Below are 26,059 nucleotides of genomic sequence, written 5' to 3' on the forward strand. Positions count from 1 at the left end.
AAAAAGAGAGAGAGAGAGAAAGAGCCACTCAGTTTATTTATTTTATTTACCTAAAAGCTTCTAACGATGAGCTCTCGACTTTTAACACTAATTTTCACAACCGCTTGAAATATTTGACGCCTACGGCCGACAGGAACAGTTTAAAATAAGATAATAATAAAAATAATTTATACATAAAAAAATAAATATATATGAGATCAACACGCAGCAAATTTTTATTTTTCAATTTATCATTTTTGAATCTACCACCACGTACGTATAAGGTACCACCCACTTATCATATATTCTACCGCAAAACAGTAGTATTTGGTATTGTTGTGTTCCGGTTTGAAGGGTGAGTGAGCCAGTGTAATTACAGGCACAAGGTACATAACATCTTAGTTCCCAAGGTTGGTGACGCATTGGTCATGTAAGCGATGGTTAACATTTCTTACAATGCCAATGTCTATTGGCGTTGGTGATCAATTACCATCAGATGGCCCATATGCTCGTCCGCCTTCCTATTCTATAAAAAAAAACAAAGGCTCAATGAAATTAATCAAATCAATTTGAAATTATCACGTCTCTTTCTCGCTTATTATTATACCTATCCGAGTGACAGTGACATGAGTTGTCTTAAAGTGACCTTAACAGCTACAACGCGTTTATTCATGACATAAAATGAAACCTAAAGCATTATTCATCGTCATAATTGTCTTAAAACGGCGGTTGTCTTGGTATAAGGTTCAAAGTTTTATTATATTGGTTGGTCTTAGGTAACGGGGGTTGGGAGGGGGGACAAACTTTGCTAACCCACATTGAAAGCGTGGAACTAAGCGAGTAGATAAATGAATTATATTCCAGGAATTAGTTCAATGCAGGACAGATTTGAAGTTTAACAAGTTTAATTGAAAGATGTTAATGTGTTGTTATCAATTAATCCTAATACATAAATTATATAGTTAAGAAATTATATAAAATTAAATTAAATTTCAAAAACGTTAACATAATGAAAATACCGTTACAGGTATTTTTCTATTTAACATTTAAGATATGAATAAACATAAAAGTCCACAAAGAAGTGTTATAAATTACATATTTTTATAGCACCTTAAATATACTAGACGTGTTTCTTTTGATTTGCATAATAGTGTTAAATAGATAACATTTCTAAGTACCCCAAAAAATCTCCACGCCTATTATTATCAACCCCAAGACTGTGAAAGTAAACCCTTATACATTTCACACGGTAAGGTGGTTCACCGTACAATGGATCGCATCAAAGAAAACTTTTTTTAATAGATTAACGGTTATTCGTTGTTCACGTATTTTTCTCTATTTAAACATTTATAAAGATCTCTATTTAAATTTATACGTTTAGTATAAAAGGGCAAAATACATTGCGGCTTTTATTAAAAGAATTTTAAAATTTTGTAATAAAATATCGCATTGTATATCTAAGTGACGAAAGTTACTAAATCTTACAATGTTAATGTCCCACGGCTGGGCACCCTTGCACCCTTTGAGAAGAAAGCTTATTCCGCCAAGCTGCTCCAATGCTGTTTCGTGACACTTGTAAGAAAATTTTAGTGAAGGTTTCCTTACGATGTTCTTCACCGCCAAAAGCACGAGATGAATTGTAAAAATTAATTAAGCACGTGAAAATTCAATGACTGCCTGGATTTGATACCACGAATATCAGTTAAGATTCACGCATTCTAACCACTGGACCATCCCGCTCAATTGCGTTGATGTATTGAATACTTATAATCAGCGCAATATAATTATTTACTTTCTACCGAAAACCGAAATAAAGTCGATACTAATATTATAAATGCGAATATAACGTCTGTCTGTTATGTGTTCACGGCTAAACTGAATCAATTTTAATGAATTTTGGTATAAGGAAAGATTGAACACCTAGTAAGGACATAGGGCACTTCTTATACCCAACACCAGCCCCCTCTCCCTAACATATGGGCAAAGCTGCGGATGAAAGCTAGTGTGAAATAAATGTTCACAAACATTCAGACTAAACCTAAACATTTTTGTATAAAGAATTGTACGTGATTATTATTAAAATTGTTTGTTTTTTATAACGTTAGATACACGTTTAACGGCTAGTATATAAAAGGGCTTGAGTAACTTTCAAGGCTACCAAAAATAGGCTTTTTTCCGTCATTAGAGAAACGATAACTGATTCTACATTACATTTACATGTTAAAAGGCTCTTAAATTATGTTAACAAACGATCGTTGGAACAAATACTTTTGAGGAAAATTACCTAAATTTATATACTTTTTTTTTAATAATATAAGTAGGCGGAGGAGCATAAAGGCCATCTGATGGTAAGTGGTCACCAACGCTCTTAAGGGCGTATTTCTTACAATGCCAATGTCTATACATTGTCATGGTCTATACATTGCCGTTGTAAGAAATGTTAACCATCGCTTACATCGCCAATGCGCCACCAACCTTCGGAACTAAGATGTTATGTCCCTTATGTCGTTAATTACACTGGCTCACTCACCCTTCAAACCGGAACACAAAATATCAAGTACCGCTATTTTGCGGTAGAATATCTGATAAGTGGGTGGTAGCTACCCAAACGAGCTTGCACAAAGCTCTACCACTAGTGATACTATTTATATACTAGCTGTTTCCCGCGACTTGTGCACTTTTTTTTTTGCTAAAAATTTGATATATAATTATACTAATTAAAACCTTATTACACACCTATACAATTGCACAACAATTACCCCAATGTTTCATCTTTACATATCGTATTTATATTTTAACTCCGTTTGAAAACTAATTAAGATGAAAATTGCGACTACAAATGGAAAGCCTATATAGGTATTTCAATGCCTTAGATGATCATAAACATACATACTAAATAGTCTATACTTGGTTAATTGTTATATATAAGCTATTGAAAGCCAAAATAGAGCATAAGAAAGCTAATTACATCGAATAATGTGAACTTACAAGGTACAAAGGTTACATTTTCGAGGAAGCCCTTAAACAGAGATTTAAAGGCTCTCATTGATGTTATAGGATGCCATTTATTACCTTAATTACGTTGTTTATTTAATAAGTACACGCAACGCCATCCAGTTAACATTAGATAAATTAGATTTCTAAAGGAACTGCGTGCTTATTGTTGTTATATTGTCACCATAGATTCTAAATGATTTTTTTTAAGAATGTGTCCCTTTAATTATTCCTTACCACATAAATAGATTCCGCACCTTTGTATTTTTTTAAGTATATACCTTATATCATTTTTACATAATACTAAACCATAAATACGAGTTTATTGTGTATACTTCAGAGGGTTAACTTTAAATCTTAAAATGAAACCTTAAAGTACAGATCATATTATTGTATTTAAAACACTTTCAAAAATCTTCGCTAAGACATTTTAATATTCATCTAAACGGCGAAGTGTTAAAGATAAATTGCCACTTACGTAACCTCCCTCTCCGCTTCTACTTATTAAGGCTTAAGCGCAGTCGAAATTTAGATAGTCGATGTAATCAGAGCGACAAAGTCGCAAATGAGTCTGTCGAGTCCGGATTAGGTACTTTAAGAAACAGGGCTGTCACCTGCGTGCAATTAAGGTTAGTTGACTTCACGACGCAGAAGAAGCTCTTTGAAGATATATCTCTTCGAGATTGGTAACTGAGCATAATTAGATTTAAGATCACGGCCATGTCAAGAAATAATACAATAATTTTTTAATAGACACTACTATACTATAAAGTTAAATGTATCATTTACAAATACATATATATATATATATCGATTTTCTTATCTATTTACGGCCTTGCTTATAAACGTTTATTGGCGTCTTATTAGTTAAACAATGCTGTGTCTTCTTTCTAATGCCATATCAATAATGACAGAAAGAGCGAAATCAATGTTTAACTAAACAGCCTCTAAGCAACGTTATATCGTCCATGTGTCTCCTAATAAATTTCGAACTATATTACTGTTATTTAATTTTAAAAACTAATAAAACTAAAATAGTTTCCAGCCTGTATTTTTCGGTAGAAGCTACATTCGAAACCGGTGGTACTTAAATCGTGTAAAATGATAAATGTTCTTGTAAGAGTAGGTAAAAATAATTTGATTTCTCCATCATCATATGATAAGATAAATTAAGCTGTTATTTAATAAAGACGTCTTAATATTGACCAGTCACCACCAAATTTTAGTTATCTTTAAAATAATCAGTCAAAAAACACGTGACTGAAACAAAAGCCAGACTCTAATACGATTATTGAGTAAGATTTTTGTCAATTTCGTTTAAAATAAAATATTTATAACCGTATGTTACATATGCTGTTTTGTAGTGAACAAATCAAATTATTTTAACGAACTACTAAAACTGCTAAATACTCGTTATAAATTCTCGAAATCTTCGTTGTATTGTTACGTCGTCAAAAACAACTCCCTAAATAAATTTTGTACAGTTTGATTGCTTTTGTTGTACAACGTAACTGAATTGGTAAAGTTGCTAAGTGTATTATAAGTTTCGGGACTCTGAAAATGTAAGTAGTAAAAGAATTATATAAAATATGTTATCAAGGCTCGTGAAGATTGGGTATAATAAGGTGAGGTATCAGATTCTTAATAAAAAAAAACTTAACTAAGTTGATTTTAAAACTTGATAAGAACATTATATATATTATTATTTTGTATAACGTAATTATAACAAATAAATCTAATTTTACATTAAAAAAAAAAAACATTCAAATAATAATAAACATTTAATCCTACCGTAATAAAACAAATTACCAAGTCGATTGTAACATTATTTTTGGACAAACCTGAATCACTCGTGCCTCGCGTTACAAATGAAAGATAACATGAAGGCTAATATTTAAATCATGCTCTGTAAACCGCCGGCGACTTCCTGCCAATGGCCAAAGTACTTGAGCTTTTGAGTGGCGCCACTGTCTTAACATTTTGTGTTATAAATTTAGTTCCAATTTACGACGCGTTACGCTTTAACTGGTCGGATGTCAAAGCGATTGCGGAATTCATTAATTTCTTTTTTTAGAGGAAGGGGTGGTGTTTATTTAACTGTTGTATAAGGACAGTTATTTATATCTTAAAATAAATATATACTATAAACATAAAATCACTTACAAAACAAAGTCTTTATTTAATGTGAACGCTCAATTCTGTCGTCTGTGTCTAAGATTTCTGTTTGCTCTTGGCCAAGTATTTTTCAACGCAATATAAATAAATCACTTATATCTGGTATATAATGAGCTATTTTATTATGAAGTAAAAAATAAATTTCACATTTAAATGCTATTCGTTGAATATTTTGATCAATGAGTTAAAGTTGGTACCCATGTGTGGAACGGTTTTCAAAGCCATTTGGTGTTGCCGTGAGCTCCATTAAACATTACATTTGATTATCTGATACCGGTTCATATTTGCACTGGTTTAAGTTTCACGCTTCAATAAAGGACGGTAGGTATAATTGACTTATGATTCCTTTTGGTTTTAAAATATATTTTTTTAAACAAAATATATTTTTTTTGCACTTTGAAATTCGAAGATTCGTGAATCTTTTCAATAACGGCAACATTTTTGATTAGGAGTTTTCGTAGTAATTACTTTCTTTCAATAATTAATTTAATATATATTATTCATTATATCTTTAAATTAAGTGTAAGTAAATTGAAAACATATCAAGTTCATATAACTTAGTATGTACTAAGCAGATTGGTGATGTTTCACCGCAAAATGCCTTTTATCTTCTCCATATATTTTACTTAAACCAGTTTTATGCGAACGTGACTCGAACTTAGCAACTTTTACGAATATAATAAAATCCGGATCAAGTTTGTTTTATAGAAGTTGGTTAACATCAACGAAGTTTGATACAAAGCCGCAAATCCGCCAAAATGTACCTCTGCCGTGCCTCGAAACCATATGTGTTACAAAATTATCGCAAAACTCAACAAAGTTTTAATCAGGTTTATGCATATATAATTAAATAAATATTATCGTGAAATATCCGAAGATTCTTATCTATATTGTTTAAGACTTTCAAATATTTTTTACCATCTGATTTACAGATAATACCCAAGAGTGCAGTAGTTTTCGATTCAAAGCGTTTTAATCTTGGAAGATCTTCAATCAGGTTTTTTTTTAAATACATTTTCAAATAACAATTTCCGATCCATTCAAAATGAGTAAAATTTAAAAATCATACGGAATCAATTGAAAAAAGTTGCTTAGCGGCTGTTTAGTTAAACAATGCTGTCTTCTTCTTTCAAATGACAAATCGATAATGACAAAAAGAGCGAAATCAGCATCGCTTATAAGTAAAGCAAGCAACATTCTGTCATTTTATAAAATTTGTATTATTAGTTACATTTGTAATGCTTTGTGATTTAATGATTTTATAATTTACGCCCGTAGAACGACTTATCACACCTAACAATTACACCGATAACTATGACAATTCTATAACAATATAATAGGTTATAAATAATTGACATTAAATTGGACGCATCTGTGACAAATTAGAAGAATTCAGTCCACATGAGTACTAGTCATTTTAAATTAATTACGTTTTTCACATCAAAACCCGTAACGAGTTCTAAACAATTATATGATTTCAATTATGTAATCACCATAAACGTAATTTACAAATGATATCGAATGATTTAACGACCCGAACACAAATTGAAATCACCAAATATATTATTCATTCGTGTAATTAAATAAACGATTCCTACATTCGTATAAAATAATAACTTATAAAAATAAAATAAATTACAATTGTAATCTAAATAATTAATAAACATCGGTACAGCACAGGGCGAATCTAAAAATAGAGCTGTTCAATGAGCAACAAGTGTGGGCCAATTGTTTGCCACCCGCGAACGGCTAGCCGCGCCTTATAGCAAACAATCTCTGAAAAAAAATGAACTAAAAAAAATGTTCAATAACACTATCATAAATAAGATTGTTATACTTGAGACTTTTATTACGATGCCATTTGGTAGATATTAAAATTAGAATATAAAAATATATCAAGTTATTATGTTCAATATTATAATTAAAATAAAATATTATTTGCTAGTTCATCACCTACTAAATTTCAATGGATAAATTAGATTGTCTGAGAATACAAATACAAAAATAAAAATAACGATATGTAAGGAATAATGGCTGAATTACCTGTCCTATATTTTTCCTTTCAATTGAGACCCATAACGCAGGTGCCATGTCGAATGAAGCGAAATCTAATAAAAAGCCGTACCGGTACATTGAATTTAAATAATCTATTGCGTTTTGTTTTTTTTTCACTACCTATTTACATGAGACAAGATTGTGTACATTCATTCGATCACGTTCAGAAACGCTTTTTATTTTGTTTAGCTTATTCGTTCTTTCATTATGTATTTTCTGTAATCCGATTCAATATTGCTAACATATTTTATATCGACAAGTAGACGAGAGTAGCTTTGTAAAAGCCGGACTGGGTAAGTACCACCCACACAGCAAATATTCGACCGCCAAACAGCAAAACTTAGTATTGTTATGTTCCGGTTTGAAGGGTGAGTGAGCCAAGGTAACTAACTACAAACACAAGAGACAAGATGTAGGTTCCCAAGGCATTGGCGATGTATGGAATGGTTAATATTTCTTACAGCGCCAATGTCTATAGGCGGTGGTGACCACTTACCATCAGGTGGCTTACCTGTTAAATAAAAAAGGAAGAAGTTCTTACTAAGTATTATATCCTCTGAAATACAATTACGGCTTTATTAAAATTTCTATTTAGTATTAGTAAATATCGCTAAATAAAATTCCTAAAATTTCAAGAGATTTCAACTTCATTCCCATCTAATACAAATGTAGGTCGCAATGTATGGCAACAGGTGTATGGAGTCGCGTAAGTTTGTCCACCCATTTCCTTAGCTGCTACTGTTTTAACTACTCCGACCGCTTCTCGTTTCCTTTCAACTCTTGTTTGTCTAAACGGTACAACGTTCTCTAAAATTGTACTTTAAAAACGTCGGTCTTACTGTTTTAACTTTAAAGCGAATCTTTCGTTTGAGATGCTCCTTTATCCGTTGCTCTTTGAAGTCTTTTTACTTCTTTATTATTACATGTTGTAGTGTATCGAAAGAGGTTCTATTTTCCTGCAACAATAAGATGTATTTTGTTTTTTTTTAACATTAATATCACTTAGTTCTGCAGTTATATATAAAAAAAAAACAATACAATAAAATACAATTAGTATCAAATCTATCTAAATTCAGTTTCTGATAAAAAAAAATTATTATTTTGAAAATTCGATTAAAGAAAATAAAGATGCTGTTTTGGACTTTATATCCTTATAGTCCAAACGATTCAACATTAAAAATATTTATCGTATTTGTCACATAGTTTTCTTCAATTTGTGTTCAGACCTTTTTGTGACGAGAAATACCCAAGAGGATACAAATTGCGTTTTACAAGTTTTCTACAAAAGGCCTCTAAATTCAAGTCGGATTTTATTTCCAGCTGTCGGCGACAGTCGGTCAATTTGTTTGCACCATTCTGCCTTGTTTCCTGTTCAATAACCTCGCAATAAAATGTCCCTTGTATTATTTAACAAAGAAAACGTAATTTGTCTAACATACCTTTCGAGAATAAGCTTAAATCGCTTAAAGATAAAAAACAAAATTTCGTAAAACAATTCGTATACAAATATATTTAGTCCGAAATCCAATGGTATGATAATGTTTAAGAAATTTTACGTATCAGTTCCATGAAAAATATGGTAAATACTCGAAATCGTGTAAATGGTAATGCTCAATAATCGGCAAACAATCGTGAGATCGCAATATCGCTTCCCTAAGCCTTGAACCAATTCTTTATCGTTTTTCTTTTGGGAATATCGGATGTATTCTCAATGTTCAAACTGCTTGTATACGGAAACAAATTGTCAACATTCCCAATAAAATGGTTATGCTGTTGGTAAATTGAACAGTTTTTCTTATAGGTAGGCGGACGGGCAAATGGGCTACTTGATAAGTGGCCACCATCGCCCATAGATAGCGATAGCAATAAGCGATAAGCCAATGTGCCACCAACCTTAGGAACTAAGATCTCATATCCCTTGTGCATTGTTGTCACCCTTTAAACAGTAACACAACAATACTAAGTATTGCTGTTTAGCGGTGAAATAAATGGTGAGTGGATTGTACCTATCCAGATGGACTTGCATAAAGCCTAACCATCAAGTGAATTATGTTAAACATGTTTCAATAAAATTACTGTTATTTTTTAAAGAATTATCACATACATATCATTCACTAATTTTAAGCTTACTCTGCGCATTAAATTTTACGTTTCGTAAGAGATAAGAATTTTTTTGCCGTCTATTGGCATTTTTTTTACAATTTCTTCTAAGTGTAAAGAAATAGACGGATGCTTTTGGCTCGGCGCCAGAGGCTTGCAATACGCCCCCACTATTTAGTGCCAATTTCCACGAATCCCAACTTCAGGAAAGTTTTTAACTGTAATAATGCTAAAGTGCCAGGCAACACACCTTGTCTTAATACACAATGTCTTAATAATTTAAATCCTCTTTAAGTAAAAAATTTTTTTACATTTCTTGTATATGTATATATTTTTCTTAACTTTATTCGACTCGTTTGTAACAAAAGAATTAATTACATATAAGTTGGATTATATAAATGTTTTTCTATAGGTTAATAATATTGTTATTTTTTTATTAAAAACATGTTTGAAATAAAAATATATTTGTCATATTTCTTTGATTTGAGTAAGCAGTTTGTTATGCATTTATAATATACATGTATGTATTAGTCTATAATATGTTCTATCTAGCTATAATATGTCCAGTAACGATTATTTCAATTTTTTCCAGGTAAGTAGCTGATCTGCAAGCAAGAATTATTATTAACTACGAAGACATGACGGTAATTAAAAATAATTTTTTTGCTTATACATTACTTTCCGAAACAAATCGATATAATATAATACATAATATCCTGGGACATTATTCACACACGGCCATCAGATCCCAAACTAAGCAGAGCTTGTGCTATGGAAACCAGACAACTGATATACTACATTTTTTTTTTTTATTTATTTATTTATTAGGGAAACATACAGCATATCGTATATTACAACTTAATATAATAATCATATTTTAACACTTATGCCAATTAAGTTTCCACTACTGTTTTAACAGGGAAGTGGACTAATTTTGATGTTACATAAACTACTTTTATTTTGTAAATACATACTTATATAAATAATTACACCCAATCTCAGGACAAACAGACATGTTCATACACAAAAATATCTGTCCTGGGTAGCAATCGAACCACAACCTTCGGTGTGAAAGGCAAATATCAACCAACCACGCCTACCGGCCCATCATATACATGATTACATAAGAAAAATATTTATTTTTATGTTATATATGAAAGCTTTTACCTGCGGCTTCGCTCGCGTCATAATTCAGAATTAATTAATACTAATTTAAAAGCTCTTGCTTTAATAATGAAGGATTTTCACACCGACTTTTATCTCCTTTATCACCAACTTAGGAGTTAAATTTTCAAAAATCCTTCCTTTTACGCGATACATAGACTACCAGTAATTGTATCGCGTAAAAGGTACCCGTATGCAAATTTTCATGGTGCTAGTAGCCCCAGCCCCAGAAGTTTGGGCTGGGCATTGATATGCCAGTCCGTGAGTCAGTTATAATATTATATATAAGCGAAATACCACTTATCACGAGATCTAAACTATCCGCCTGATTGACTTAAAATTTATCACAGTTACTCCTTCCCCGACAAAGACGAGCGTCTACGTCTAAGACTCAGAACGGATTTCAAGCAAATCCTATCTAAAATACATTTTTCTTATCTACCCGTGCAAAGCTGGAACGATTAGCTATATATATATATATATATATATATATATATATATATGTGTAGCAAGATTAAGAAATAATAATATAAGGAAATACCTTTTTCTGATTCAATAGTGAATATTGTTTGATGTGAAATTACGAAGTTCCTAGTCCCCAATATTCAATATGTTAAAGACAGATTATACCGAAGGGTTCCAAATCCTCTGTCTCCGTGGAAATTGTGGCACAACTTAAAGACTTACGGCATCGACATTTTTCGAAGTCAGTTTTCGGAAACAATTTGATCTTCGATAAGATAATAAAAGGTTCGTTAAATCTATGAATATCTTATATTCTATTAAAATTTTAAATATGTCTTATTTGAAAAGTCATTTAGATAAAAATTAAACATATATTTTTAATTCTTTATGTACTTTACCTAGTTAAATATCAACCTGTCCCACGGCTGGGCTAAGGCCTCCTCTCCTTTTTGCCAAGGCTTGGAGCTCACTCCATCACTACTCCAATGCGGATTAGTTAAACGTGTTAAATATATACTCAGGTTTCATTCATCGCTGTGTACGATGAATTATCAACAACTTTAATAATATTAACATTAACCGCTGATGTGGGAAGTGTTAAATCAATATATTTTTATTATCCAATATTTTCTTTTATCTTGTATCACACCCGACTATTTGTGGGCGCAGAAAATTAATGTTCTCGCCGATAATGCGACGTTGAATCTTTTTATCCTCTACATTCAGCCTATAGGTACTTTATAGCGAAGTTATCTTTATATATCTTACGTTAGCTCTAGTTACCTTACGTAATAGGTATCAGAAGAAAAAATATTTAAAACCAACAAACCAATGGAATATACTTTTGTTCTTACCGAATCGAAATCTCGCTTTTTTATCTGTAGCACAATAAGTTCTATTTTTCAATATTTGAAAAACGAGAATTAATATCGGCTTCTATGTTTTTTATTAGTTTTTAAAACATAGTATTAACATAGTAGTAACATATTAAATTAATTATACTTTTCTTGTTAAATATTTTGAGTCTGAAGGTCAGTAACTGAAAAAATACGATATTCGAATGATATCGTTGTTGTATCATTTGTTTTATTTAAAAAAATATATAAATATATGTGTTTTATCGCATTCATTTGTATTCAATCTTGCAACACTGGCTATCCTGTTTATGATGCATTTCCCGTATTAGTTCGTTACACAAACTCCCTTGCAAGGCGATTCGTCTCCAAATCCATATTCAGGAAGAAATTACGTAATCAAACCACGCTTACAGGACCTACTCTAAATGTTGAACCTTATTACATTCTAATAGAGGCTTCTTTCGTATGATTCGATTTAAGATGAGATTGCATAGTGACTAGAAGTTCAGTAGTCCTCGGGGAGGTGCGTGACCCAATGTTTACGATTAGAAACATGTAAATGTAATGAAATTAAAATGTTTTTCGTTTTGAACATCTGTTCATAGAATCTAAAAGGTTCTACCATTTTGGTTGTTGGGAAAGTTAAATATACCAATTAATTCAACCCATACATAAAACTAGCTTAAGATATTTTTTTAAATTAACATTGTAGAAATCGCCTATCTATTTCGTTCCTACGTATTTTGACCAAACTAATTAAATCAAAAAAATATATATATAATAAGCATATAAATCATTTCTCAAAATAAGACTGATAGTTACAAAATTATACCAACAGTTGAATAACAAAACATTTCAAGCGCTTTAATTTTACGTTTGAAACGTGATATAATTTTCAAATTAATAATGAATGCCTAGTTTATGTTTAATGATGTGACACGCAACACAATACCAAATATCATTAATAAAATAACATTTAATTATCCAATGTATAATATTGTACTTATCGCTAAAACTAATTAATGATAAATTGAAATTATATATAAATGGAGAACTAAAATGTTATATAAGATACTTGTTTGTATTTAATTGATTTTAAAATAAAATAAATGATTTTGTTTAAAAGATCTAAAGCTTCGAAAACATTTGATTTAAAACTATTAAAAAATATATTAAAATAAATTTTGTTATCTATAATAATAAAAATATTTAAATATTTTACATGATTCAAATAAATTATTAAAACTAAGTTCCTACATAATTTGCAACATTATATTTGCAAAAAAGTGTTGCCCTAGCGACATGAGGCGACATTCGAATTAAAAAAATATAACAATAGCTGTCGATTAAAATAACCTCTTGCACATAAAGTAGTCGAGATGGCCCAGTGGTAAGAACGCTTGAATCTTAACCGATGATCGTGGGTTCAAATCCAGGCAAGCACCACTGAATTTTCATGTGTTTAATTTGTGATTATAATTCATCTCGTGCTTGACGGTGAAGGAAAACATCGTGAGGAAACCTACATGTGTCTAATTTCACTGAAATTCTGCCACATGTGTATTCTACCAACCCGCATTGGAGCAGCGTGGTGGAATAAGCTCCAAACCTTCTCCTCAAAAAGGGAGAGGAGGCCTTAGCCCAGCAGTAGGACATTCACAGGCTGTTATTGTACTGTTACTGTACATAAAGTAAAAGTAAATGCACCCAACAACGGTTGTACGCGCGCAATATATTCATTTGCGTGGCTTGGTCCCCTGTCTGGCACGTGTCATACGAATTTGCTTTGCAATTGTGAAGGGTGACCGAAACCAATTTAGCCCGACATAATAACAACCTTATCCTTCTCTCGCATCCATCAAATTCATTGCAAGTGAAAGGGATAGAACTATAAAGGGAGTATAGATTACAGGGAATGAATTGAGTAATCCTTTCATTTGTTAGCTTTCTAAAGGAGAATTTAGGGTTCAATTGTTATAATAATACCATTTCGTTCTGTGTTCAAAATAAATGTTGATTAAAATTTACGTTTTTATCATAAATATTGATACCATTAATCGTTTTATCCCAGTCTAAATCATAAGAATGGCTATTTAGTACTAGCTAATTATGTATTTAAAAGAGAACATGACAATCTTACGACCGTCAAGACTCGTGGTAGACTAGGGGCACCTTCTCGTTTAGGAAAGAGTGAGGTATGCCGCAGTGGGACATTTACGGTCTATTATTATCGATATATAATTAAGAAACACCGATCCTAAGTTATTTTATTTTTACCTATTAAGTAGTCTACTCAGCATATTTTTAATGATACTTCTAATTGATATTAAGCGACTAAAATATACATATCTACTAGTAATGTTTCATCTTATGAATGAAAATGGTTATTTATGTAAACAGAGACGAATGAACGTTGTCACGTGGCTACATTACATTAAATTAGAATGAGTCATTAATTTCTGAAAACATTTAAACGTCGCGTCGTCTCGTTTACTCGCTTGACAACGAGCGTACTTCTTGATGGCTGACTAAGCAAAAATGTTCAGCGTAAAACGGAACTCGACTAACAAAGAACGATGTTATCAACCGACAAATCGCACATTACGCGCAACGAAACGCACAATAACGTCAAAAAAGGCGCGAAAAATGACATTTCGAGATTCAAAATGGCCGACGACGAAAGGGAATTACACAATGCCTTGCGTGTCATTAAACAAGCTACGCTTTCAATTAAACTAAACTTAATTGATAGACGACAACGTAGTTATTTTGTTCTTTTTACATTTGAAAGAGTAAAAATATATGACTTTATTATAGACCTGTCATATTAACTGGTATATTTTGGCACAGATTGCACACCAGATTCCTTCATTAATCATCAGATAGATTAATCGAAGCTAAGTGTAATTCAAATAGTAAATAATCAGCATCGTATTTTATGACGGATAAAACATACATTAAATTAACTTCAGGCAATATTTTTATGAGTGTTTAATAAAAACATTTACTTTTTTAAATTCAATTAAATAAAATCTTTACGTTATAAAACTAATTGCTTTTAACAATTAACACTTGGTTAATTAACGTTTGTTACCAGGTTACAAAATGATTATGGGTAGTGATTAAGTGTTATAGGCTATGACGTCACTTCAAACACATTCCTTCTAAAGATTTTTTTAGTCATTTAAAAGAACTTTATTATTATAAAGAATCTTTAACTTTTGTAATTTTTTATTTTTTAAATACAGTTTGTATTATATAAAACATGCCTATACTTTGTCGTAATTAAAAATTACAATTCCACTCGAATTAATAATAATCAAATGTTTGACGCATAGCTGTTTACGATTTTAACAAACGTACATATATATGTCATGTGTGTTTACAAGTCCATCCGTATCGATTGTAACACGATAGTTAGGGTGCGACGTCCGTCCAGTCCGTATATGAGTGATATTAGGTACATAAGACAAATAGCGAAGGGAGGGTCGAAATATCGAATGTATACCCTCTGTGACGCCCACGTCTAATTTATAACGATGTTTCATAAAAATTCACATTTGACTATTATTTTTTAACATTAAAACGAAAAAGTAATTAATTTGAAATATAATATCGTTTAATACAGCTTGATTTATATATAAAAGATTTTACACATGTTGGTATCATATTTAAAATTAAAATATTATGGTTATTAGATAATTTTTATTAAAGAAAAAAAAACAATCAAAATTCTAAATATTTGCTACAAAGATTAAGTATAGAGAATTTCCGATTTAAAATTTCGTGACATATGAATACATTTTTTTTAATTTATTTTTTTATAGAAGGCGGACGAGCATATGGGCCACCTGATGGTAAGTGGTCACCAATGCGCCACCAACCTTGGTAACTAAGATGTTATCTCCCTTGTGCCTGTTATTACACTGGCTCACTCACCCTTCAAACCGGAACACAACAATACCAAGTACTGCTGTTTTGCGGTAGAATATCTGATGAGTGGGTGGTACCTACCCAGACGAGCTTGCACAAAGCTCTACCACCAGTAATACATATTTAATTACTGAACAAACTGTCATGGCGTTTGTATGTCAGTTACATTATAAAGTTTGAATAGATATAAATACATCGAATATTATTATTTTTTCCAGTTTATATTATGAAGTATGTCCACTTTAAACAATTATTCATTAACAGTTATGCGATAGCGAGGTTGTTGGTTGATCATTATAAAATTTTACATAAACGTTTTCAGGGGGTACAAAATAAGACATGACACCCAACAGACCCCACACCCCACACGCGGGCTTAAACGTGGTAAAGATTTTTGAAGAATTTCTAATAAAAAATTGATATTATTTGGAGATTATCAGAAATATACATTGATTATGCGGAGGCATCCGTGATCCAATCAGTATTTAATTGGTTTTTGTTTGTCGTGCACAAACATAAACCGACGTAAAGTCATTTATTCAGACTTGTGTTGATTATCGGTTTCATTTGTGTCTCACGTGTATTTTCATCTTTATTAAATATTATATGAAACTTTAATGTATGAATCATTCCTAATTTTCTTTAAATTGAAATTCATCATAGCTTACTTTTCAAACTAAAATAGTTCCAACACAAAATTAACTTTCATGATGAGCATTTTTTTCCCTCTACGTTTAAATATTGATACAGCTCGCTATTACTTATAAATGTATCAATTTTTCAAATATAATAGTCGACAGAGGCTTAGAAAGCTAATTTCTGTATAAAGGCGGAACACAAGAGATGAAGTGGTTACATTAATAAAATTTATGTCCACGTACACACGCTGTATCTGCGTGATGGAGGGGTGCACTTTGTTTTGGATGTGCCGTGTTTGTTGGACAAGGATAGACATAATAAACCGGTAATGATAGAAAGAGACGTAACGTCCATCACGTACCCGGTTTGAGTTTCTAGAGAACTCTCAAAATAAATAGCAAAATGAGGCAAGGAATAATGATGTCAACGTTTAATCAGATGCTGTTGTAATTTTCATGCATACGAATGAGATAGGTTTAATACTAGTTGTGTACTTGGCGATTGAGAGAGTGATTTATATAAATGTTCGCTGTAAATATACTAACATTATTAAGGTTTTATCGCTAGTCTGTCATTAACATCTGAGCCAACAACGTCATTCCTGAAAACATTTACCGTTACATTGCTTCCTCGTGACACGTCAAAACGATCTTAACGAATTTCAGTAAAACTAATCATAAAAACGTCTTTAAATATCCAGAGAACTATTTACATTTTCGAAATTAAAAAAATATTCTCAACCATTACGGATACGATTTAAATTATTTCACTTAGAAACTAAAAATAAAACAATCAGTCCCAATGAAAGTAAAGTGACACCGGACACCGATGACGCATTCTCGAACATATCATATGTCCCTGATTCATAACTCAGTAACCGTGCCCGCGACATAGCAACTGCACCCGATACAAAGTATTAAAAAACATAATAATAATGCATAATTTAGTGAAAGCGCGTGCCATATTATATAAAACTATACAATACTTTATAGCTCGAGGGGCATGACAGCTGCAAGCTCTCACATCTGCCAGCCCTAACGAGTGGCTTAAACCGGCTCCACACGGGGTGGGGCGGTTTTTGCAACGCGTGTCATAAAAAGATATATTTAACTCCTGCATTGATTCGATGATTACAGCTTATTTTTATAAACGACAGTAGAATTATTATTTAAAAAATAACAGATAACTAAAACATTGCTAGAACCTTTTATGATTAAAGGATACACTTCATGCTAAAGAAAACATACTATTCAGATAAAAAAAAACAATTTGTTTATAGATAATATAAAAAAAATACTTAAAATCCAATGTTAACCGTAATTACTGGTATGTAAAACGATCCGTTACGTGTGTAACCGTCTTTACGCCCCGTAAATAAAGACACGGCTCGCCACACACACTAATAAGAGTGACGCACACAACGTATTTTGAAGGGTGTTGCCATTGTGACTGAGAGTCAGGGCTGCCGCGATAACAGTTTTGTTTTACTTGTTGAACGTTCTGAATTGTTGATGGATGATCTAAAATGATTGATTGAACACGTATTTTCGAGTATTGCCAATAGATTTTCACAAAGCCGTTCTTTGTGCGTTTCTTCATTGTCGGCGAGTTGATTTTCAAATTCTACGGTTATTCCCGTCGGCGAATTTGATGTAGAAATTGAATTTCTGAGAAAGTATCGGTTATGACATTGGCAGATTTTTTATATTTATATATTTCTTACACGAATGCGTTTTTCTAATAAAGAAAAGTGTAGATCAAAATATATGAAGCTTAAATACACAGGCTGCTTAAATTTTTCTTTTTTTTTAAACTTTTTACTTCAATATATACTTCCTATGACTTTTATTTTTGTAAAAAATACCTATCTAATAACAATTAACTTATTATATAAAATATATTTATATAATAAAATAAGTTTATTCACTAACAAAAGACACAAAGAAAAAAGAGTTTTTATATTTGATAATTTAGTGAAAAGGTCGCAGTTAGGCTGCTTTTCAGTCTACGCCTTGTACATATTCTACCACCACAAACATTCAGTGCAGTAAAAGGTAAAAAAAGATAAAAATATATATATGTATATTTAATCCTCATATTTAAGTTATTGATATTCTTTTTAAGATATGTTACCAGTTATTTCATAAAAACATTATATCAGCCAGTTCAGTTCATTTAAATATATATTTATATATAGTTATGATAAAAAAAACTATTGTCATAATAAGCATACAACAATTCTCTCCATTAAAGATTCCTTAGAATAAAAATCAACTTATAAAAGCTCGCTCGTGAGTATTTTCTAATTATCAGGATCCTGTCATTATGTTTTAGATTTTTTCAGGATTCTCTCTTTAAACACCATTTTATATACGTAGATCAATCATATTATTGGATTCCGCCGACTTATTTTCTAAATCAAATGACAGATGTCGGTAAAACTCTTAACAACACGTAAATAACTTTGCTATCTGACAAATAAAGAAAAATATGAGATCATTATAAAAATTTTAGAGGAGAATTTTTATTTTCATCTTCATAAAACGAAAAAAACATCATTACGCGACTAACAACGACCAATCACATTTGTTAAAAAAAAATAATGAAATTTACTCCGTCTTATATATCGTCAGTCACTTTATAAAAAAATTATATAGTTTTATAAAATACTTCAAAAGTCAATTTTTAAAAATCAACAATTTTCGTTTCATCGTTGCAATCTTGCTTCAATTTAATGAACTAATGTGTGACTCGCTTTTAGTTTAATAGCTAGCAGTACAAATGTTCTCTTTAAAACACCGACCAGCCCAAATTAATGCCCTGTGTAAAATGCTTCTGTTAAACTATAAAAATGGTAAAAGCACTATTTTAGGTACCTGTATGTACCTTGTATGTATGTAGTATAGTTTTAAGTGCTCTGAAACATCATTGATAGCTCTCAAACATGAGACACAATAATTATATAACTTTATATATAACCTCATTACTGTGCTATCCTCGTACATGTATCAAAATATTTTAAATATATAAAAAAATGAAACGAATATTAAAAACAGCTCGAATATATGTATTTTGAAAATAAATGGTACGTTTTTCTGAATACACTACTATTACGATGATCTCGTGTATCCAACATTTGGACAAACATTGGACTAACTTGTAACAATAAGAATTCTTCGTATATTTAGGACAAAACAAAGAATACACAGCACAATCGATCCACTAAACCCGAACCAAAGTTCCGACTTAATCCCTTAACGTTTTATTGGCTTTTCGTCCTAAAACTTCGCCGAATGAATTCCTTGCGACAATCCGATTTTGGTTAGGTCTGATTGCAAACCATTGTCTTTTATTTGAGAACTTTGACCCTGGATTTTAATGAATAACCAATAATCTTAAAAAAAACATTTGATAATTGGTTTGAATCAAATTACCTATGTTTAGTTAATCAGAAAAATAGATACCAAAATACCTCAAATATTGATATGTGTTCTTTAATGGGAAAGGTTTTTGATCTACTGATAATAGATGTTTTAAAATTGACGGATAAAGTATCGGTTTTATCTCATATTGTCTCTTCCATCACACCATGGTATCTCAAAAAAAACTCAAATAAATCCTTAACCTTCAAAACCGCTATATAAATCCAGGTAATTTTATCAGAATTTACGGTGTGCACACGTCCAATACTGAATTAATAGCACATGGAGGAGCATTTGTCCCATTACCCCTCGGAACAGACATTTGTAAAAATGCCATGAAACAATCGAGCAACAGGCAATGGGAGATTAACTTGCATATATACAAGATTTAAACCCTGTTTTCCGTCTCAACACATTTACTAATGTCTTAAAAACAAAGATTTCTTAAAAACGTTCTTATTTGTAAGATCCTGACACTTTAAAGATAGCAGTAATAAATGATATAAAAAAAAACAATGCAATTGATTTATCTTCTCAATTTATTTTATTGGGCTATTATATTTCAGTGGGCTATTATTTAAGACATGAAATTCACCGCATAAGACGGTCGTGAAATGTCAGAAAGTGATATGCAACATTGACCATTATAATAATAACATTTCAAGAAAACACACACCAAAATAGTACGTCACCATTTTACGGTTTTAGCATTACAGTAATAGTACAATGTAACTGCGAGTCTTCTATATCTAAATATTGGTCTCTGAAAATATTTTTTTATCATATCTGTTTGTGTACATTGTGCTTTTTTATTCTGAATTACGTATTGATTTTTAACGAACGAACATATCAGTGACTGTTATCGATATAGGTCTAGTGGGGTGCGAGATAGTGTTGTGCAAACTGTCGATATCGCCTAATTGATATTTTCTTTTAATCGCTTTAGCATTAAATATAAAAACGATAAGTGTAGTTGAATTATATTAACATAATTTCACATATTAATTTTATATAACTGTAATGTCGAATACCTTTGTCTGATAAACGGCTTAACAGTTTTCAAATAGAATTAAAATAATTCTATTTAAATAGATTTTTACAAGTACTTTTAAATCTTTAAGATTAACAACCAGTTCGGAATGTGGATTCTACCTAGGATGAACCAGCAAGACAGTGTACTATTTAAAAAAATGATAAGAAATGCTAATTTGTATAAATTACATACAGCTAATAAACCGACACGAGATCCAGCAATCATTCATATATATCTGACGAAAACATTAATTTTAATTCTCTTTGTTCTAGTTTCAAGGTTTCAGTAATATATGAAGGCACTAAGAACATCATAGTTTCAGAACTTAAAATTATACTGCTTACTTCATCATCGAATGGTATTATATTATATACGTAAGAATTAATGATGATATTTGATTTAAATTTCATTATTTTACTACATCTGTAATATTATAAATTCGTAAGTAACTCGGTCTGTTACGCTTTCACGGATAGAACACTTAACAGATTTTGATGAAATTTTATATGAAGCAAGCTTCAACCCTGAGGAAGGACTATTTATAATAACCCCTCCCCCCGACACCAAAATCTCCCCCTTACATAACATGCGTGTGCACTCTAGTATCTATTATAAATACCAAACTCAAACCAAGAACATTTGTAAATAAATTATAACCTCTAAGTTTCCTCGTATAACATACAACTCCCTTTAATTGTCTTCCAAAACGATAATATTCAATAGTGACATTATTGTAAATCAACTCTTATGTCTTTCAAATTAAAGACTATATTACAATCTGACGAATATTTTCATATAACATAATTAAGTTAAAATAATTGCGTACAAAACCTGAACCCGAATTAAACGCACCTGTATACAACTACTCGCAAACGTTACCCTAAAACATTCATAAAGTACCGATAGCAGAAGAAATTATTGAAATTCTGTTAATAATATAATGTAGAAAATGTGTTAGTATAACAACCCTTTAGAACTCTTGTTAAAAAAAATAACAAATATTATGAATATGAAAGTTACGTTAAACCATTATTAAAGCTTAACAAACGGTTACACTTTAGGAATGATTTTTACTGTCAATTGAAAATGTAATTTATCGATTTATAGAATTCATAAATAGAATGAGATGAGATACCGATCGTAAAGCTGACGTTACTCGTGAATACGGGATGAATGTGCAGATGCGAAGAATCATTTGTACGAGTCATTCAGTAAAGGTGCATTCACACATGCCTATTATTGATATCTAATGGCCTGTGGAATTATTTCTCATAGGACGAATATTTGTAATATTATATTTTTGCAGTAAACTAGGTAATTATTTTAAAAGTTATGTGCAGTATAACTTATCTGTATATCTACCTGTCCCGGATTTGCACGGGTAGAATAAAGTCCTACATAAAATAAATTACTCGGCGCACGCTAGGAAGCTAGTCATATTTCATCGAATTTAAACAAAATATTAATTTTTTTTTTATAGAATAGAAAGGTGGACGAGCATATGGGCCACCTGATGGTAAGTGGTCACCAAACGCCCTTAGACATTGACATTGTAAGAAATGTCAACCATCGCTTATAGCCACAGCGCCACCAACCTTGGGAACTAAGATTTTATGTCCCTTGTGCCTGTAATTACACTGGCTCACTCACCCTTCAAACCGGAACACAACAATAATTATGCACCTAAAACTTCCTCGTGAATCACTACGTCTATTGGTGGAAAGCTTTAAGTTCATCACGTTCAGAGAGACAGACGCGTCGTTAGGACTTATTTATATAATATGTAGTGACGTAAAAAATTTTTTTTCTTGGTCGTTTTTAAAACATTCATCCTATTAAGTTGAAACTTTGTTATTGTTGCGAATTGCGTTATTATTATTAGCGTGTTTTAGAATATTTAAAAAAAGTTAAATTTATGAATAACGATACAAGACACTTCGTTAATATCTTTAATATCAATAGTTTAGAAATCGTTTATCGGAACAAAATATGAGATAGACTTTAAGTAAAACTAGACAAATAAATATGTCCCGCTCATATATTAAAGCAACAAACAAACCCCCAAAGTTAATACCCTCAAATGCAGTCGACGCTATGCTCTCGCATAGTAAGTGAGAATGTTAAATACATGGGTAAGTATTTTCGTAATACAATACCTTCAAACCATCATCGAACACTATTAATTAATATTCACACTATACGAATTCGAACACAAATCGTTTATAAAATCAATCAAACGGTTTATTTAACGAACACATCATACTGAAAATACATTATCGTGGAGTCATTCAAGACGTTTTGACATCGATTGCTCAAGAATCGTATACAATAGGCGAGGTAACATCTAGTGTTCTATTTAACTAACACACGGATTGATTGTATCGATTCACATGCGATCATTATTCGTTTGATTATATTGTTTGCGATGATAATACCGAATCACTTGATATCAATCTCAGATGGTATGGTGATGATTACGTAATCATAAGATATTTAAAAGCCGAGATGGCCTAGTGGTTAGAACGCGTGAATCTTAACCGATGATCGTGGGTTCAAACCCGGGCAAGCACCACTGAATTTTCATGTGTTTAATTTGTGTTTATAATTCATCTCGTGCTTGACGGTGAAGGAAAACATCGTGAGGAAACCTGCATGTGTCTAATTTCATTGAAATTATGCCACATGTGTATTCTACCAACCCGCATTGGAGCAGCGTGGTGGAATAAGCTCCAAACCTTCTCCTCAAAAGGGAGAGGAGGCCTTAGCCCAGCAGTGGGACATTAACAGGCTGTTACTGTTACTGTACTGTAAGATATTTAAAGAATTAAAAGCTTTTGTTTATGCTGACTAATGAGACTGATTTATGATAAGTTATTGTACTTAGCTGTAATACTACATACGTTATCAGAATTTTTTTTTTCTTTAAGGTCCTAACTAATTTTATAAATGTGTCTGTTTGTTACGCTTTTAAGCCTTAATTATTCAATTAATATGAAATTTTGTATACACGTAATCAAAGGGTTAAGAAAATAAGTTAGTACGTAATACCTGCCGCCTGCCCTTCACACGTAAGCAAACCGCGGGCAGAGACTAGTAAAACAATGTTTTAAATATCCTCATGTCGTTTGGTAACACTGGTCTTTTGGCTAAAATAAGAATAATAATATGTAAATATATCAAGTAGCTGCTTGTTACGACTTCGTACAAATGAAATAGGATTTTATTTACTTCCCATACACGTGCAGGTACGACGATAAGATTCTTAAAATTTTCGGTACTTATTATTAAGAGGAAGTTAAACTTATATCATTTGAAAGTTACAATTAAATTTGACAAATTACGGCTACGCGCCATACTATTGTGTTTAAATAGTTGTTATATGGAATCTATATTATGATTACATAATATTAATATATATCCTTGCATCATGGCATGTTCGTACCCCGTGATTAGTGGATCGTGGAGTACAAATCGGCTTGCGTGCGCGTTCGAACCCGCATTGCAGTGCTAAATGAGTAATTTCGTATCCTTTGTTTATTATGACACAGATATTATTAACGTTGTTACTAATTAATTAATGGAAAATAAGTAATTTGTCTTGAGTCTCTTAGCTTTGACGGGCCGGTTGGCGTGGTTAGCCGAAGGTTGTGGGTTCGATTCCCACGCAGGACAGACATTTGTGTGCATGAACATGTCTCTCTGTCTTGAATCTGGGTGTAATTATATATATATATATATATATATATATATATATATATATATATATATATATATATATATATATATATGTAGTATCTAAGTTGTCTGGTTTCTATAGCATAGGCTCTGCTTAGTTTGGTATCAGATGGCCGTGTGTGAATAATGTCTCAGGATATTATTATTATATTAGCCATTTATATATAATATTAAGAGCAATTAAAATAATCATTGTTGTTAAGGATACTAATTTTGGTTGGATTCCCAATTATGTAATGTCAATCTGTTTGCCACGAGTGCTATTTTTAATGCTGTACTGAATTTGAACAGTGTTGTAAGAAGATGGATAATGTATTTAGCACTATCGATTATTTCACCGAGATGGCCTAGTGGTTAGAACGCGTGAATCTTAACCGACGATCGTGGGTTCAAACCCGGGCAAGCACCACTGAATTTTCATGTGCTTAATTGGTGATTTTAATTCATCTCGTGCTTGACGGTGAAGGAAAACATCGTGAGAAAACCTGCATGTGTCTAATTTCATTGAAATTATGCCACATGTGTATTCTACCAACCCGCATTGAAGCAGCGTGGTGGAATAAGCCCCAAACCTTCTCCTCAAAAGGGAGAGGAGGCCTTAGCCCAGCAGTGGGACATTCACAAGCTGTTACTATTACTGTTACTGATAATTTTACATGTCTATGAAATTCTTATTATATAATTCAGGTCCATTTTTTTAAATTATATATATCGAAATGTTCGGGACAGAAATTATTATAATACAAATTGATTTTATTTCCAAGTCGTCATTAAAATAAGATAACATTTAAAAACAAGTTTTTTTTTTAATCTTAATAAAAAATACTTCTAAACTACATAAATGTTTTAAATACATTTATAAACTATTTGTGGGTTAAATTGTTTGTTTTACGTTCAGAATAATAAATATACTTGTGAAAAGTTAAAATTCATTATCACGAAAGTACTGAAACGTAATAAATAGGCCATTGCAATTGTAATACTGTGTACATGATTCGTACCAGGTGATTAGAGGTTCGTAGAGCACAAATTGCTTTGCGTGCACCCGCAATGCAGCGCATAGCTCGCTAAGTGGGTTATTTACTAAAACTTTTTCCATTCTTATAATTACTTAGATAAATGACATAGGTAGAATTTTAGAGTGTAAATTGTTTTAAAAGTGGATTCACTTTTCCTTTGAATTTTTCTATCAAGATTTTTTTTAATTATAATATTTTTATTTGAACAGCTTTCTTCAGAAACAATCGTAAGGAAACCTTCACCTATCGGAACTCTTCATGTGACTATCATTGTAAACCAAACTTCCTTTTTGATAGGAGAAGTCTTTGCCCAGCGTTGGGTTACTGATTGTTACGTGTACATCATCGTATGGATATATTTTAATAGTTATTTGCAAAACCTTCAGCTAAACTACATTAGAGCTTAGTGTTCACGTACACCATGCAACAAACAGATTAAAAATAATAATCTTGAGAGCGAACAAAATAATTTTCGTTTATAAAAAAAAA

The 26,059-nt window shown here is 31.5% G+C and overlaps 1 protein-coding gene across 8 annotated transcripts in view; it reads left to right on the forward strand.

Moving 5' to 3' along the window:
• The window catches only part of LOC126776764 (brain tumor protein), a 486,286-nt gene that overhangs the window by 436,324 nt on the left and 23,903 nt on the right, over positions 1–26,059 (forward strand). For 5 of the 8 annotated variants that reach the window (XM_050499512.1, XM_050499511.1, XM_050499513.1 and 2 more), the window contains one exon: positions 9,896–9,947. The exons of the other annotated variants lie outside the window; for them this stretch is intronic. The gene's annotated coding sequence lies outside the window, so the exon portion shown is untranslated. The remainder of the gene's footprint in view (positions 1–9,895; positions 9,948–26,059) is intronic. 8 annotated transcript variants of the gene reach the window in all.

Source organism: Nymphalis io, chromosome 21, assembly GCF_905147045.1.
Source record: "Nymphalis io chromosome 21, ilAglIoxx1.1, whole genome shotgun sequence".
NCBI lineage: Eukaryota > Metazoa > Arthropoda > Insecta > Lepidoptera > Nymphalidae > Nymphalis > Nymphalis io.